The sequence below is a fragment of the Aethalodelphis obliquidens genome, unplaced genomic scaffold (genome assembly GCF_003676395.1).
Source record: "Aethalodelphis obliquidens isolate GAN/ISIS:26980383/991018 unplaced genomic scaffold, ASM367639v1 scaffold30, whole genome shotgun sequence".
Lineage (NCBI taxonomy): Eukaryota > Metazoa > Chordata > Mammalia > Artiodactyla > Delphinidae > Aethalodelphis > Aethalodelphis obliquidens.
Genome location: NW_020837974.1, coordinates 20,448,803 through 20,466,576, shown reverse-complemented (window position 1 = coordinate 20,466,576; position 17,774 = coordinate 20,448,803). Strand labels below are relative to the sequence as shown.

Below are 17,774 nucleotides of genomic sequence, written 5' to 3'. Positions count from 1 at the left end.
TTTTAGTGGTGTCAGACTTCTGACCTCCAGAACTGTAAGATAATACATTTATGTGTATTAAGCTAGTTACATTTGTGGTCGCTTGTTACAGCCGCAAGGGAAAAGGAACAGTCTCTAAATGGCAAGACAAAGACAGGCTGACATTTGGGGTTTGCCATGCACACGTGAAATGAAGATACTGAAATGATAGTCCTTGGAACTGATGAGAAGAGGGAAGGAAATGAGGATTAGAGAAGGGGGCCTGGCAGCATGCTGAGGCGGAAGCACAGGTGTAGTGGGTGTCACTGGCAGGAAGCCAAAGGTCCAAACGGACGGGGCCTTCAGGGGCTGACGGGGATCTGGGAATGACCTTGGAGGATGTGGCTGAGGCCAAGGAAGGAGAAGGTCCCTGAGAAAGCAAAGGTGAGGGTGAGGGAATGCAGAGGTCGGTGAGGGACAGGGAAATCAGCTGCAGAAGCCTGTTCCTATGCAAACTCCTTGAAGTCCTCACCTTGCCCAGAGGACAATCTGTGCCTGCGGGGGTGTGGATGTGATGGGCGTGGTCGTACAGGTGTGCGCAATGTGTCCAGGTACACCGCGGGGCAGGATGAAGTGTTGCACGGGGCACGTATGTGTTGGGGGGGCGGGGTAGGGGACTGTGGGGACAGTGGTCTGTCTGGGGAACACGAGGATGACGGGGTCTGTGCGTACATATTGGTGCCGCAGGTCCGGATGTGCAGAGGGAGAATGCGGGGTGTGTGCGCGAGGGGTCCGGGTGGGTGTGCCGGGCGGACGTGGATTTGGAAGCGGGCACGAGGGAACGCGCGCGGCGGGAGCTTGTTTCGGGTGAGAGCGAGAAAGAGGGGCGGCAGGGAGCCGAGCGGGGGCGGTGGCCCGCCGGGCGGGGGCGGGGGCCCGGGCCGTCGGCGCCGCCAAGCCCCGCCCGCCGCGCTCCCGGACCTCCCAGCCCCGCCGCCCGCTCCCTCCCAGTACCTGTCCGCGCGCTCGCGGCGCCACCGTGACAACTGCCCAGCAGCTGCCGCCGCCGCCGCCGCCGCCGCCGCCAGCCGCGCGCATCCCAAGCCGCCGCGGGAAGCAGGTACGTCAGCGACGCCGGGCTCCGCGCTTTCCCCCGCCGCCCACCCCGCCATTTCCCACCGGAGGGCGCTCGGCGGCGCTGCGGGGACCCGGCCTCGGGCGTAGGGGGACCACCGCAGAGGATTGTGGGGAGTGGGGAAGCCCCCGGATGCGAGCCGAGGGACCGGGAGAGGGCGATGAGTGTCTGTCAGGGGCGGCAGAGAGGGCGGCCGCGTCCTCGGCCCCGAGGGGCGGGGTGAGGTGTCGTTCGGGAGCGCAACAGCAGCGACACCTGAGAGCACGGGCTAGGCGCCGGGACGCACAACGCTTTGCTGGAATTAGGCCCTTCTTGGTGTCCCCATTTTACAGAGGAGAAAACTGAGGGTCAGAGGCTGGAGACGCCTCCCCGAGTTCCAGGGACAACTTGCTGAGCCCAGATTTGAACCCAGGGAGTCTGACCCCAGAGCCCACCTTAGCCTCCTCTGCCAGCCCGCTTCTGGGCAATGGGGGTTCATTCCCTGAGTTGTCCCCCTTGGGGCCACACTGGGAGGAGGCCAGATCCGGAGGCCCTGCTATCCCCCAGAGCGGCATGTGTCGGAGATTTGGGGGTACTGGGCAGGGGGTGGGGGCGGACAGCTGGGGCGGAACCTCTCCCTCCAGTGTGGAGGGAGAAACTGAGGCAGGGGGAGGTTTCCGGAGGAAGCAGCAGAGCTCCTCCATCCACAAGAGGCAGGACAGCTCCCACACCCCATCTCCACCAGGGAGTGAGGGCAGAACAGCCAAAGCGGTGGTTTGTCCCTGACAGCAGAGCCCTCAGAGAGTCAATGGGGGTCCTGTGTGAATTGTTCCCCAGGCTTAAGCCTCCCTGTGGCCTCCACGTGACATCCACCAGTGGCCCAACGTACCAGCCCACTGAACTGTGTGATGCCGCGAGGAGTACACAGATCCATTCTCCTTTGTAAATTTCAACCCCTGACCTCCCTGCCCCCGCAAAGGTAACTGCCTTCGTAATTTGGGGAGTTCCTTCTAGGCCTTTCCTACACCCAGGCAGTTGTATACATGCGTACCCATAGAAGGTATGTAAACTGCAGAGTAATGTTGTGGGTGGATGTTTTAATAGAAACGGTATAATCCATGCACATCATTCTGAAACTTGCCACCCCCCTCCACCCAGTTATCATTTCTTTGAAAGTTATCCAAGTTGCTGCATATAAAATGTAGCTTATTTATTTTAACTGCTGCCTTGTTTTCCACCACGGATACGCCTACCGATGGGCAGTTAAGTTGTAAAAATTAGGGGACTCTTTCATATTTCAACCTCTGCTGTAAATTGACATCTCTGGGTTTAGATTTCTTTGTACTTTGTCCTAAACTAACTTCACAGGATCTGAATTTGGGGGACAAGGTCCCCTGTTCTCCATTGTACACGCACGTGCGTGCACACATACACAAGGCATACACACATGCACAGGTGCACATACACACATCTCTATCCTTCTGTCTGTGGACACGTACAAACACTATACCCTGCGATCTGCAGTTGCTGCTGAGCCCAAAGGCCTGGGGTTGAGCCAGGCCACAAGTTCTGCCTGTCCAGGCCCCAGTGGGCAGAATTCCCATAAGGGACCATGTCCAGGAGTTCCCTCTAGACACTCTCAATGCCATCCCCGCCATCCAATAAGACACAGAAGGAGCTAGAAACCATGCCTGACAGACTGGAGTGTCCAGGGTCCTATCTGCATACCACAAACTTTCCAGGTCTGGGCTGTACCGTGGGAGTGTGCTTGCCCTAGAACGTGGGCCAGAACTATCAAAAGTTGGGTGGAAGCCTGATGACAGCTGGTTGGGGAAAAGCTAGAATCAGAGCTGTGTGCATCACAGTCCCAGCTCCACCTCTTCCTAGTTTGGGCAATAATTCCCATCCACTCTCTGAGCCACAGTTTCGCATCTGTAACCCGGGGATGATGAACATGGCAGCCTCCCAGATCTGTTGAGTGGATCAGTGGGTTGACGAAACAAAACACTTAACTCATTGTCAGCACTTGGAAAGCAGGAAGTCTTATCTTGGACAGAGGAGACTTGGAGATGGCCCCAAGGTTGGGGTGGTGCTCAGGGCCACCGTTTGGGACCTCGTCCACATCCCAAGTGCAGGTCAGAGAATCTCAGTGCTGAGTGGGACTGGGATGAGAGCTCAGCTTGTGAGAGCCACGCCCACCTCACAGTGAGGTCCAGAAGTGTCATGGCACCTACAAAGGACCTACTGTGTGCCTAGCCCTGAGCTAAGATGCAGAAACAAACTGAGACGAGGTTCCCACAAAGCAGGCCTGTGTGCAGCTTTTGTGAGGTCCACACTCCTTTTTCAATTTTAGCTTACTCCCAAGATTTTAAAAGGTGGGAGATGTCACATAAAACTTCATATTTCTGGATCCTCTTGAGAAAAGAGGATCAGAAAGGCTGACAACTCCAGCCCTAACATTCGGCTGCCCCCTGGGATGGGGCAGGTGCCCTCCAGGGTGGCACAGTCCCCACCTGGCCCACCCCTCATTCATAAAGAGCAGCATAATATAAATGTTAATAACACAGACTCCACAGCCAGCTTCTGCATCCCAGCTCTGGCATGGATTAGTTGTATGGTCTAAAGCAAAATATTTAGCGTTTTTGTGATTCGATTTCCTCATATGGAAAATAGGGATAATAAGTAGCACCTCAGAGGGAGGGCTATTTTAGGCATTAAATGAATCAACAAACCTCAGCCTCTTACAACAGTGCCTGGTGCATGGAAAACACTAAGTGCTGATGATGCTGATGATTGCTGGTGGTGGTATAAGTTGCCTGGTCCCTGTAACAGTGCAATTTGTATTCCAGATTGTACTCCATATAAAATGTTATGGGAACACAAGTGAAAGAGGAAAATGTTGTCCTCCTCCTGCCTTTCCAAGGGCAGGAGGAGGACAACATTTCAAGGAAAGTGACAAAAAGGAGGGGACTTCTAAGGTGGGTTTTGAAGGATGAATAGGAGTTTCTCTGGAGCAATAGCGTGAGAAAGGCATTTCCACACAGAGGAAACAGCCTTTCCAAAGGCCTGGGAGCATGACCAGGTGAAGCAGGTTTAGGAAGTGACAGTAGTCCAGTGTGACTTCTGGTAAGGTATCTCAGAGTATAGGGAGAGGGAAGATGGATCTGGAGAAAAGGACCTTGAGATCCTGATGGGGCTTGCGGCAAGAAAGGAGATGTACATTTCTTGTGCTTTACAGATGCCCTTATAATCATCAGCCCTGTCATCCTCATAATGCCCCAAGAATCAGGTTTTTGGTCCCCACTTACTGATGAGTTAGAGGCTCAGGGATGGTAAGTCACTTGCTCAGGAGCTCACACGATGGGTCAGTGGCTGAGCTGGAATCAGACTCCAGATCTGTCTAATTCTAAAGCCCATGCACCCTCTCTGAGCCTCAGTTTTTCCACTGTAAAGTGGAGTTAGTACCAGTAAAACCTACTTCGTGGGCTTGGTGTGAGGATGAGATGAGAATGAATGCACAGCCCATAGCACAGCCCCTGGCACAGAGCAGTTGCTGTTATTTTGATTGAATGAAGCCCGTGTTCTTCCAGGCCTCTCACCCTAACTCATACCACTGCCCAGCCTGAGATGGGGGTCTCCAGGGAGTGGATGTCCTGGGCCAATGGGTCTCAAGTTGTGGTCCCTGGACCAGAAGCCTCAGCATCACCTGCAGATTTTTTTCAAAATGCAGATTCTCAGACCCCGTCTAGACCTACTAAGTCAGAGACTCTGGGGGTGGGCCCAGCAACCTGTAATTTAACAAGACCTCCAGGTGGTTCTCATGAAAGCTAAAATTTCAGAATCACTGGTCTGGAGGAAACCTTCAAATGAGATCCTCTTTGGCCACCTGCATCCGCCTCCCTCTAGAAGAGTGGGTTGGTGGTGAGAATTCTGCCCTTGCAAAGACCAAACCTGGAGGGGATGCGCTAAGACAAAGGCACATCCCCTCCAGTGTGGGAGGCTGGAAAGAACCACTTCTTTACAGATAGGAAAGTTGCCAAGGGGCCTAGTGGGGGTTTTATTCTCTAGAACGTGCTCTCCTTTCTAGTCTCACAGCCTCCAGTGGGCCCACCTTGAGGGCCTGGGGCAAGATTTGACTTTCAGAGGAGTTATTTTCTAGTGCGGAATCAGGGAGCTGAGGACCTGTCCCCCTCCCAGTAAAACTCGTGATTAGAGTCTCTCTGTGAACAGTCTCTTCTCCCTTGGCACCTTGAGAACACATGTCCAGGTCCAAGTCTAGGTTGGGGACAATAATATTCTGCCGAGGACCTCCAATCAAGAAGCAGGCCCACTCCACGTGTCTTCTTCAAAGCGCTGATCAGAGCGGGGAGGCAGTACAGCCTAATGGGTAGAAGCACGGGCCTTGCCTTAAAGATAGAAGTTGCTGAGTCTGGCTACATAAAAATTAATTTCTTCTGCATGACCAAAACAAACAAACAAAAATCCATAAGCCCAGGCATGTCAAACTAGTGAAAGTATTTGCCACTTTTATGAGAAAGAGTTAATTTCATAGAGAGCTCTTATAAATGAAAGACGAACCACGTGATCCAAAAGTGGGGGGAGTGGGGGGTAAGGAATAGAGGATATGATTCTACTGTTTACATAAAAAGAAATACAATTGAATTCAAACAGATGAAAAGATGCTGAACTCTGAAAACAGAAATGCACAACAAAACCACACTGATTCTGTTTTCCACCTGCAAGTTCGCTGGGTAACACTCAGTGCTGGTGTGGCAACCGGGATTCTGACTCTGCTGGTGGGAGCACAAATTGGGGCAACCTGAGGCGGGGGTAAGAAAACTGTCAGTATTGAAGATGCTCATGCCCTCTGTCTCTGCCACTTCACCTCTTGGAATTTATCCAGTGGATATCCTTGCATTGGGCGCATCATGTTAGAACAAAGATAGTCTGTGTGTGAGAGCAATTGATTGGAAATGAGCTAAACACCCACCAGAGGGGAACTAAGTGCTGTACATGTCAGGACAGCCATGCAAGAGAATATGATGCAGCCGTTCAAAAGAAAGCAGTAGCTCTGCAAGAATAAATGTGAAACCATCTCCCAGATGTATTGTTAAAAGAAAAATGCAAGGTATGGAACAGTGTATAGTGTTCTACCACGTGTGTGTGTGTGTGTGTGTGTGTGTGTGTGTTTTAAAAAGGAATTCAATGTTATATGTGTATATATTTGTATATGCACATTAGAATCTGGAGGACACACTAGAAGCTGGTTAACTTTGAGGAGGGAAACTGATACATGAGGAGACTTACCTTTCATTGCATACAATTTGGTACTCATTAGATGTTTTTTCCCTCATACAGTTGTTATATTATAGTTATAAAATCTAGCCACATGTATCTTCTTTCTCCTTATTTAAAACAAGCATGACACTAGAGATAAGGTTAACTCCCCCTTTGACTACGACCCAAATTATATAATATGTTTTCAAATAAAAAATGAATTATGGTTTTAAGTAGGGCCTGTATCACAAAAGAACAAATATTGTATGATTCCACTTATATGAGGCGTCTAGAAGAGGCAAATTCAGAGAAAGTAGGAGAGAGGTTACCAGGGGCTGAGGGGGAGGGGTGAATGGGGAGTTAGTGTCTAATGGGTACAGAGTTTCATTCTGGTTGGGATAATGAAATTTTTCTGAAGATGGATAAGTGGTGATGGTTGCATAACAATGTGAATGCGTAACGCCCCTGAAATGTACATTTAAACATGGTTGAAATGGCGACCCTTTTGTTCATGTCTATTATGAATAAATTTGCACTGACAGCGTATTAGGAAGTTAGTTTTAAAACAATTAGCTGGATGGGAAAAGTGAAAGTGTAATTGCTGGTAAGCCAAGGCTACTTTAAGTTTTATTTTGTGGAACAGATTTAACTCCTTTGATGTAAGACACAGGCAGGAAAGGCTGGGAGGGGGGCTGGTGTGGCATCTTGCAACTCCAATTATGACATTTCAATTCACAATCTTTGTAAGACAATTATGTTTCAACCTGAATCTTGACATTAAAGTATATCTTTACCAAAAAAGGGTTAAAATGGTAAATTTTACGTTGTATATTTTGCCACAGTGAAAATATTTAGGGATGACAAAGAAACAAGTAGGGGCTTTGATATCAGATTGCGTGGGTTCTAGTCCTTGATGCCACCACTTCTTAGCTGTGTATACTTGATCAAGTGTGTGTACTTCTTTAAAGCCTCAGTTTTCCCACCTACAAAATGGGGTTGTCAGAGAGTACCTGCAGGGAATCCTGCAAGGATTAGATGACTTTATCTATACAGAGTGCTTGCTCTGCATCTCTGGAACAGCTGTAGGAGGTCAGGTTCAAGAGGATAGGGAGGCTAGAATCAGCTACTGGGCCAAATATTAAGACCAGCAGATTCAGGTGGAGTGAGTTTATATACAGGGAGTTTATAAAAGAACCACCTATATTTTTATATCACTTTGTATTTGCAAAAATTTAATGCATTTCCATAGTGTAAAATCACAGAACGTCGAGTCAGACAGAATTATCTTGGCTGGTGGGAATCCACCAAAGGTGCAGCAGTTCTAAACCTGTGGCCTCCTAACCTACAGAGATCCGAATCCTGACTCTCACTTATTAGCTGTGTCGCCTCAGGCAAGTTACTTAACCTCTCTGTGTTTCACTTTTCTCTTCTGCAAACTGGAGGTGATAATAATTCTCACCCCATTAGGGATGTTAGAGGATCAAAGATGTCAAGTGCTTAGAGTGTTGCCTGGCCCACAGTAAGTCTTAAGTAATTGTTAAGAAAATAAATAAACTTGAAATAAGCCTGAAAGTCTTAGCATTTTTGTTTTTAAAAGAGGAATTTATTTTTTACACTAAGGAAACAATATCCTAGCAATACAGTCAGGGGGCTGAGATGAATCTGCAGGACTTCCCTGGGATGGGTTGGGGAGGCCAAGATAAGGTAAGAGGAGGCCAGCTGATGAGGAATGAGGCAGTAAGAGGCTCCGAGGGGTTCAGTGATTTTCCCAAGAGGCCTCACAAGTGATAACAACAGAGCCCAGATTCAGCCCCAACTTTCTCCTTCTCCCCAGTGTCTTGAAGATCAGGGGCCCTTTCCGTGCAGACCTCTGGGACGATACAGGTAGCTTTGCTTCCTCTTGACGTGCTGGGGAACTCACTCCCAAGCTGAGGCCTGGAAGGAGGGCTAAGGCCTGGGAAGCCTGGCACACCCTCCTTCAGGAGCCGCACCTGCACACGGGCTCCATCAAGGACCTTAAGTGGGGGCTGGATTGCAACCTCCCAAAACAAGCTCATTCCTGAAATTCCACTCTCACCTGTCTGTGTGCGGAGCTTGTTGATTTTGCTGGTTGAGAGGCACCCCCTCCCACCCCGGGAGGGATCACCTTTGTCCTTTCTCAGCGGTTTGCACCACAGTGAGGAGGAGTTTGGCGGGTAAGCGAGACCTTCGGGGCCTGAGGCTGAGGGTCGGGGTGGACCGGAAGGCAGCCTTTGAAGGGCTGTTTTAGAGATTGGGCGGGGTGGGGGGGGGCAGAATGTAAAATGTTAGACGTGTGCTTGGCACGGGCTGGGTGCTCCCAAGTGGAAGGAGGGGCATTTACTGGGCCTGGGGGGCCTGGTTTACTGCAGACTGCCTGGGGAGACTGCTCCTGTCCTCAGAGCATTGCTGCCACGCCTTGAGTGTTGAAATCCCCCAGACGCCTTAGTTGTCTTCTTTGGACAGTCAGTTGATGTAACGGTTAAGGGTTTGGGAGTTAAACAGGCTGGAGTTGGAGCTTAGCTCTGTGTGACCTTGCGCAAGACACTTAACCTCTGAGCCCCAACCCTGGCCTGTGGATTGCAGACAATAGGACCTCCTGCAGGGTCGTAAGTAAGCAAGCACAGCACCTTAGCAGCAGGGAATTGACCCCCATTCACTGGCCCCACCCTCCCTACTGCTCTGATTAACTCCAGAAATGCTGTTCTAGCCCTGCTTCAAGAAGGGATGCGGGTGGGGCAGTGGGAGGAGAGTCCTGGGCTGAAAAGACCTAGACACCTGCAGAATTCAGGGAAAGTTGAAAGATCAGAATCGGCCTGGGCGTGTGTGTTCAGGGAGGGGTGATACTCAAGCGCAGGGTGGACCGGCTGATTGCAGCTTGCTGGCTGGTGGAGCAGGACCCGGTCTAGGCCTCACCCTCCCTGACCCCTCTGACACCAGATGACAGTGGGTGGCAGCCTGGCCATAGGATGACCCACCCACTGGGTAGATCTCCCCGCATAGAAGAAAGAACCTGGCAGAGCAAGGCGGGGGTGGGGTGGGGCATCAGACACATTTCCTGGCCTTTGGGAATATTCAGGGAGTGTTTCCTGAAGGCTACAACGCTAGTTCACAGGGATTTAAACTTCTAGGGGCCAAATTTTGTGTATTTTGTCCATTGCTTCACTGCTGCAGCCCCAGCTCCCAGTAGACACTCAATGAATATTGGTTGAGTGAATGAATGACAGGTGGCTGGATGATTGCCAGTGACGGACTAGGCCCTGGAGATACAGGGTGGAGTAGGTCACACGTCTCAGCCCCCAGGAGACTCCGAGACCCTCACCCAAGACCCCCTCTGCATCCTCACTCCCACTCTTGAACTCCCACTGTGGCCCACCAGTGGCTGGGCCTGAGGTGGGTGGAGCTGTGTTCCTGTTGGATCTTAGGATCTAATTGGCTAAAAACTCCTCCCTGTAGCCAGACAGCTCCAACACTCATCTCAGTCACTGCAGATGGTGCGGCCGCTCTGTCTGGGAACCATGCTATTCTGCTTGCCTTGTGCACAGGGATGAACTGACTTCAGTTTCTCTCAACACAAGATATAGTTTGTCAGAGAAATGCGGGCCCATGTGGCTTTCTCCTCTGTAATAATAATAGGCAGTATTTTAAAGTATACACTACCGGCCGGGCACAAGCGTTACATCATAGAATTCGTTCAGCGACCATAAAGGTACAGACACTCTCCCTCACTTGACCTTTGGAGAGAGGGATCTCATCATATTATTCCAACAGTCCAGTGAAACAGGTGATGTAATTGTCTGCATTTTGCAGATAAGAAAGCAGGCTCAGAGAGGTTAAGTAGCTTGCCCAAGGTCACACGGAGCTAGCAAGTGATGGGGCTGGGATTTGAACTCAAGCAGTCTGACCACAGAGCTCACCCTGCCTCTCCTCAGCTTCCAGATGAGTGTGGAGGAGGAATGGAAATTTTTTACTCTGTGACTATGGCTCTCAAAGCCCTTGGTTTACCAGCAGCTGAGTATAAGGTTTCAGCTGTTCACTCCCCTAGGACCTACCCTGGGTCGCTGTGTGGATGAAGATCCTAATCTCCCCCAACAGAGAAGGTAGGAGCCCAGCTTGAAAATGGCTGTGATTCTTGGGGCAGCAGCCCCTTCCTGGGCACCAGATTCTCAGCCTCTGAATCTCCCTGGAGGCCTGGGTGAAGGCCACCTGGGGCCCAGGAAACCCACCGAGGCCAGGCCTCCCTCCCAGGGACTTAGTTCCAAAGCCAAGCTGGATTTCAGAGGTTGGCAGGAAATGGAGACTTAGCAGGAAGTAGGAGGGACCAACAGAGAAAAACGTTACTCTTTTATCCCTTTCTTGTCTCTGATTCACACCTTTCACCTAGTGTCTGAGGAGGAGGGTGTTTATTGAACACACTCCAGTGCAGTGGAATCCACTCTGGAGGTCTAGGGCACAGAGACCTCAACTGACCCAACACTTGTAGAGTGCTAACTATAGAACAGGCATGGTGAGCAATGTTTTACCTGAGTACCTCATGTAGTCTGCACAATAACTGTATCGGGTAGGTACATCATGGTCATTACCACCATCATTATCATCATCATCATCACCACCTGCATCATTTTCATCCCCATCCTCTCATCACTACTCTCATCACCATCACCTTTATCTTCATCATCATCAGCACGTCATCATCATCACCATCATCCCCATTTTTATCATCATCTCCTTCGTCACCATCATCACCAGCAGCAACATCATAGTCACCCACATGGCTTCCCAGACCCAAGACCCAATCTGCAGATAGGGAAACAAACCTAGAGGACATGACACATTCATCCCCTAGAAGGATAAGCATTGGGCTCTAAAGTCTAAAAGACCCAAATCTGATTCCTGGCCCTGACACTGTTTAACTGTGTGACTTTGGGCAGGCAACCTAACCTCTCTGAACCTCTCCAAGCCCTTGTCTGTAAAATGGGGATAATCATAGTCCCTGCCTCATTGGGTTGTGATGAAGGTCACATGAACTGGTGCATGTGAAGTGCTGGCCCAGGGCCTGGCTCAAATCATAAAAGCAAAACGAACACAGGAAAGCACACAGGTAAGGACAGCAGTAGTTAAGGGGAGAGCTGGGAGCATTTGGCTGGGAGCTCCCAGCGGCCCTGAATGGCCAGGGGCAGGTGTTGCCCAGGGTGAGAACGAGCAGTGGAGGGCTAGCGCAGGGCAGCTTGGGGGCAGGATTGGAGAGAACACTTGAGAGCCCTTCTTTCTTTCCAGGGAGGCAGGGTGTGGAGGGATAGGAAGGGGACCTCTCACCTGGAGCAGGGCCAACAGTTCAGAGCTGGGAGCTGCGGTCAGTCCAGTCTGAGACAGACCGGGCGGCAGGATCTTTTTCCAAGTTGGATGGAGGAGGTTCCAGTAAGAGCCAGCCACTCCCTGCCCCAGACCCAAAGGGCTCCCCAAGGCTGCCAGCCTGCACCTCCACCGCCCATGGTGGCGTTTCCTTCTGGGCTGCCTCCCTTTTGGATGAATTGTTTCTGAATAGCGGTTAAGGTGGGCACCCAAGGCCAGTCTTAGGTCAGGCAACATGAGCACCTCCAGCCTCCAGCTCCTTGGGCCCAGGGGTGCCGTTCACTCAGGGCACATTGTGAATAATGCCCCCTAGAGTTGTGCAGTGCACAGTCGTACGAGGCAGCTCTGCTAGCCTCCTTCTTCCTGGGGTGGGTACAGAAGCTATCTTGGGTCTCCCAGGTCTGGCTGCAGCCCAAGGCAGAGAAGGTTGATTGGTGTCTGGATGCCAGTTAAGATGCAGAGGCCCAGGTTTGCTGCCCAAGGCTTGTCCTTGAGAAGGTTGTGTCTGGGCATCGTGTTGACTGGTGATAGTGATGGATTACTGAGAGGCAATATAGCAAAGTGGTTATGAGAGCAGCCTCTGGAGTCATGCAGACCTGGGTTCAATCCTGTTCTACTCCTGTCACTCTCTGACTTTAGGAAAATCACCTGTGCCTCTGTTTCCTCATCTAAAAAATGGGTATATGATAATACACATGGCATATACTAGTCTTCCCTCTCTTGGGGAGTGAGAAGGAAATGAGGTGATTCGGGTAAAGCTCTAAGGACAGTGCCCACCACATAGCTAAATGGTCACTACATGTTAAGGATCAATGATATCACCAGCCAGGGAGGTGGGGTTCGGAGTAGCCCACTGGAAGGCAGCTCCCTAAAATCCTGTCAGGGTGATGAAGGATTTAGGGTCTAATCTGAAGTCTTTGGCCCAGAGCCAGACCAAGTCAATACTTGATCGGGCCTTGTCAGCATAACCTTTTCATAATCAAGTGCTGCTAAGGTTTTAGAGATTGTGTAGGGGAGATTATGTGCGTAAATACCGGGAAGAAGGACTGCAGTCCAGGCCTCCAGGCCCTCAATTCATTCCTCCATCCCAGAGGTTGGCAAACTATGGCCCAAAGGCCAAGTTTGTGCAGTCCATGAGCTAAGAATGGCTTTTCTGTGGTTGAAAAAAAAATCAAGAGAAAAATCATATTCTGTGACACATGTAAATTACATGCAGCTTAAAATTCAGTGTTCATAAAGAATTATTAAAACACAGCTGCGCTGGGAATCCCCTGGTGGTCAGTGGTTAGTACTCCACGCTTCCACTGCCAGGGGCCTGGGTTCAATCCCTGGTCGGGGAGATAAGATCCCACAAGCGGCGCGGCACGGCCAGAGGAAAAGAAAAAATGATTGAGCTATGCTCAGTCATTTAATATTATCTCTGGCTGCTTTCACACTCCCATGGCAGCATTGAGTAGCTGCGACAGCTACTCAATGTAATTGTGGTTCCATTATGCAGACGAATTTGGGAACTTCTGTCCCAGCCCTTGAGTTCCTACTGTGTGCCTCTTGCCATGCCTGGGAGGGCTGTCCCAAGCTCAGAAAGCTTACCCAGAGATGAGGCACCTTTCCTGCCCCAAGGCCTATATGCTTGTGCCCCATAGGCCTGATTTTGTGTGACCTACACAGTAATTTTTTTAATGTTTATTTATTTACTTAGCTGTGTCGGGTCTTAGTTGTGGCATGTGGGATCTTCGTTGTAGCACACGGGATCTTTTGTTTCTGCACGTGGGCTTCTCTCTAGTTGTGGTGTGCAGGCTCCAGGACGTGCGGGCTCAGTAGTTGCAGTGTGCAGGCTCTCTAGTTGTGGCATGTGGGCTCTAGAGCCTGTGGGCTTAGTTGCCTCGTGGCATTTGGAATCTTGTTTCCCAACTAGGGACTGAACCGTATTGGAAGGCAGATTCTTAACCACTGGACCGCCAGGGAAGTCCCCCACACACAGTAATTTTTAAATCAGGACATTTCACTTTGGCATCTGGGTTTCCAGATTCTCTTGAAAAATTGGAAGATCTGGCTGTCCTGGGCTCACACTTCCAAAGAGCAATAATCAGCTGGATCTAACCTGGCTTCATTTTTTAACATCACCTGCTTGGTCCCTGGAAGCATTTGAGTTTGAGACCCCTGACGTTATGGCGAGGAACTCTAGGCTAGCGCGTCCTAAGTTTTAACATGTACACGAGTGCCGGGGGGTCTTGGTAAGTGCAGATTCTGACTCAGTAAGTGAAGTGGGGCCTGAATATTGTGTCTCTAACAAGCTGCTAGGTGATGCTTATCGCCTGGTCCTGGTACTTGAGTAGTAAGGCTATAGGCCTCAAATTTAGCGTGGCCCAGAATCTCCTAGGGGGCTGTGAAAACCCAGGTTAGTTGTTCAAACCCAGAGCTTCTGATTCAGGAGGAGCTGCCTTTCTAACAAGTTCCCAGGTGATGTTGCAGCAGCTGCTCTGGGGTCAGACTTTGAGAACCGCTAGGCACTGGTTGACCCATCCATTGGTCCGCACCTAGGCTGGGGGCTCTGAGGTCCCCCAGAGGTCCCTCTGAGGTCAGGCTCCTTGACACCCAGCTGTTGTCTAGGAAACCAGGTCTTTTTTTTTTTTAGTTGCGTTGGGTCTTTGTTGCTGCGCACGGGCTTTCTCTAGTTGCGGCGAACGGGGGCTACTCTTCGTTGCGGTGCACGGGCTTCTTCTCATTGCTGTGGCTTCTCTTGTTGCGGAGCACGGGCTCTAGGCATGCGGGCTTCAAAAGTTGTGGCACGCAGGCTCAGTAGTTGTGGCACACGGGCTCTAGAGTACAGTCTCAGTAGTTGTGGTGCACAGGCTTAGCTGCTCCGCGGCATGTGGGATCTTCCCGGACCAGGGCTCGAACCCCTGTCCCCTTCATTGGCAGGTGGATTCTTAACCACTGCGCCACCAGGGAAGTCCCGGAAACCAGGTCTTTATTGGCTTCTTCAGTCACTGTCTCTGACCAGACCCAAGCAGTTTCCTCAAGTTCATATCGACAGTTTAAAGATGGAATTGGAGCCCAGACGTGGGAGAATTTTCTGTCTATGCGTTGCACCCCTCCCCCATTACAAAGGGTTCTGATTCTTGCATCTTAGGACCAAAGACCCCCTCCAAAAAGGCCTCACATTAGACACCACAGGGGGCCCTGCTCAAGAGGATCTGAGCCCCAGAGATGGAGTCTCAGGTGGGTCTGGGCCTGCAGCTCCAGGCCCGAAAGCCACAGGACAGGAGGGGAGAGGCCACACCCACAGATCCTGTGGCTGCTGCAGCCTCAGGGACGGGGCAGGGCCCTCTGGCAGGTCAGGCCGGGCCCAGCGCCATCCGCCACAACTGCCTTGAGCAAGAATGACCACCTGGGCCAGGACCGGTTCCCGGAGTCCTTGAAATTGAGAGGGCCGGCAGCGGATCTGGCTGGGTGAGCTCGAGGAGATCGGAGATTACAAATTGTTTCATTCTCTTCCTGGACACTGAGGGCAGGGACTCGCTGCCTCATGGGGGCTCTCTGTTGGCTCCAGAAGCCAGAAGCCCCTGCCCACTGTCTGGCTCAGGCAGGGCCTGCAAGTCCTACATGACAGGATGGCACGTGGGACCTGGCCCCGGCGGGAGGCAGGTGTACTGGGGCGGCTGGGCCAGCCCTTTACAGCCCCAGCTCTCCCCTCACCCGCTGGGTGACCTTGGGCAGCCAGCTGTCTCATGGAGGCAGTGGTTCCTTATAGGGCTAACTAACTTGAAAATGAAATGAGATGACGTGGACAAAGTGCCGTGACAGTTCCTGGCGCACGTTAGGTGCTCCACAAACTGCAGCTGCTGTTATCAGCATAATAATAGACGTTAAGTATTAATTATGATGACTTAGTTACATGAACGCTCCACCGCAGCCTCCCTCCCACCCTCTTGCAGCCTGGCAGACAGGACAGCGCGCTTACGCTCATCAGAGCACCTCTTTGGCAGCAACCGGATTCATTCTGATATTCAACTCAAAGTGCCTACTGTGAGCCGGCCACAGTTCTAGGTCAGCGCCATCCAACATAAATGTAACACAAGCCACAAACAGGAACCACATAAGCAACGTAAAGTTTTCTAATAGCCACCCTGAAAAAAAAAAAGTAAAAAGAAACAGGTGAAATTCATTTTAGTACTGTAATAGGTTTTATGGAACCCATATATTCAAAATGTTATCACTTGAACAAGTAGTCAGTATTAAAAATTATTGACGAAATTTTTTAATGTTCAACATGTCTTTTTAAAGTTTTTAGTTGTGGTGAAACACACAGAACATAAAATTTACCATTTTAACCATTTCTTAGTGTACAGTCAGTAGTGTGAAGTACATTCACATTGTTGTACAATTCATCTCCCAAACTCTTTTCATCTTGCAAAATATTAGTATTTTATGTCTCTCCTCTTTTGTACGATTTCTCACGGAAAGGACACCTCAGTTCGGTGACGCTTCTGGTGCCCAGTAGTCGCCCCATGTGGACTGTGGCTCCTGTATTGGCTGGAGCAGCGAAGAGAGAGGCCCAGTCACGCCGCAGGGAGGTTCAAATCCCAGTGGAGGAGACAGGCAGCAAACGAAGAGATTAGACAGTTTCTGATGGTGTTGGCGTCTATGGAGAGAATAAACAGGGCTGTGGGGTGCTGGGGGTCAGGGTGGGCCTCTCTGAGAGGTGGCATTAGAGCTGAGGCCTCAAAGAAGAAGCAGCTCTATGAAGATCCAGGGCAATTGTCCCCAACCCTGCTTGTGCATCGAACTTTGTGCAGGAGTTAAAAACATATATATACAGGTACCGTGACCTGGGGAGTCAGAGCTGCTGTGCATGAGGCCCTGGCCTGTGGGTTTTTTAAGAGCTTCCCGAGTAATCCTGATGCTGGGCCAGGAGGGCTGTGGAAGCTGCTGGGGACGGGTGATTCCAAGGGAACAGCAGGTGCAAAGGAGAGGTGGCAAGATCTTGGCAAATTGGAAGAGCAGAAATGAGGAAGGGTGAGACGGTAGGAGTTAAGTCTGGAGGGGGGCAAGGGCCAGACCTCACTGCCTCTCCAGGCCATGGTAAGGAATTTGGGTTTTATTCTAAGTGTGACCAGAAGCCATTGCTGGACTCACTGCAGGAAAACTGCAAGGCCTTTTTGTCAAAAGCTTGGACACTCACTCTTTGTCTCTGCCTAAGTTCTTTTTGTCTGTTTGTTTCTCTAATTTTAATTAATTTATTTTTGGCTGCGTTGGGTCTTCGTTGCTGCGTGTGGGCTTACTCCAGTTGTGGCGAGCGGGGGCTACTCTTTGTTGCGGTGCGCAGGCTTGTCCTTGCAGTGGCTTCTCTTGTTGCAGAGCACGGGCTCTAGGTGTGCAGGCTTCAGTAGTTTTGGCTCGTGGGCTCTAGAGTGCAGGCTCAGTAGTTGTGGCACACGGGCTTAGTTGCTTTGCGGCATGTGGGATCTTCCCGGACCAGGGCTTGAACCTGTGTCCCCTGCATTGGCAGGTGGATTCTTAACCACTGTGCCACCAGGGAAGCCCCTCTGCCTAAGTTTAAAAAAAAAAAATTTAAGGTGCCACTCGTTGCCTTTAATCTGGTAATGAGGAGGGACTTGCAGGGCGGGAGTGTATTTTCATGGAAGGTTATGACATCCTTTGGTTGTGGGGAAAAAAGAATAGATTCACCCCTAAGCCAAAATCATTCCTACTTGGGGGCAGGGGATAGACCTACTGACCCCATCGTCCCGACCCTGGAGTTGGGAGGAGCCCTCCAGCCTGCTCTCTCCTCACCCCCACTCACCCTCATGCCTACCAGTTCCTTTTCCCTTACAGCTTTTACTAGTCTGCTAGGGCTGCTAGAACAGCTACTACAGACTGGATGGCTTAAGCAACAAAAATGTATTTTCTCACCGTTTTGGAGGCTGGAAGTCCAAGATCAAGGTGTTGGCTGAGCAGGTTTTGCAGAAGCCTCTCTCCTTGGTGTGCAGACAGCCGCCTTCTCACCGCGTCTTCACATGGCCTTTCCTCTGTGCATGCCCATCCCTGGTGT

At 50.8% G+C, this 17,774-nt stretch overlaps 1 protein-coding gene across 2 annotated transcripts in view; it reads left to right on the top strand.

Moving 5' to 3' along the window:
• The first annotated feature begins 931 nt into the window (after positions 1-931).
• Positions 932-17,774, top strand: part of SCNN1B (sodium channel epithelial 1 subunit beta) — a 77,643-nt gene continuing 60,800 nt past the window's right edge. Inside the window, exon 1 of one of the 2 annotated variants that reach the window (XM_027126654.1) lies at positions 932-1,078. The gene's annotated coding sequence lies outside the window, so the exon portion shown is untranslated. The remainder of the gene's footprint in view (positions 1,079-17,774) is intronic. The other variant, XM_027126653.1, reaches the window with a different exon arrangement.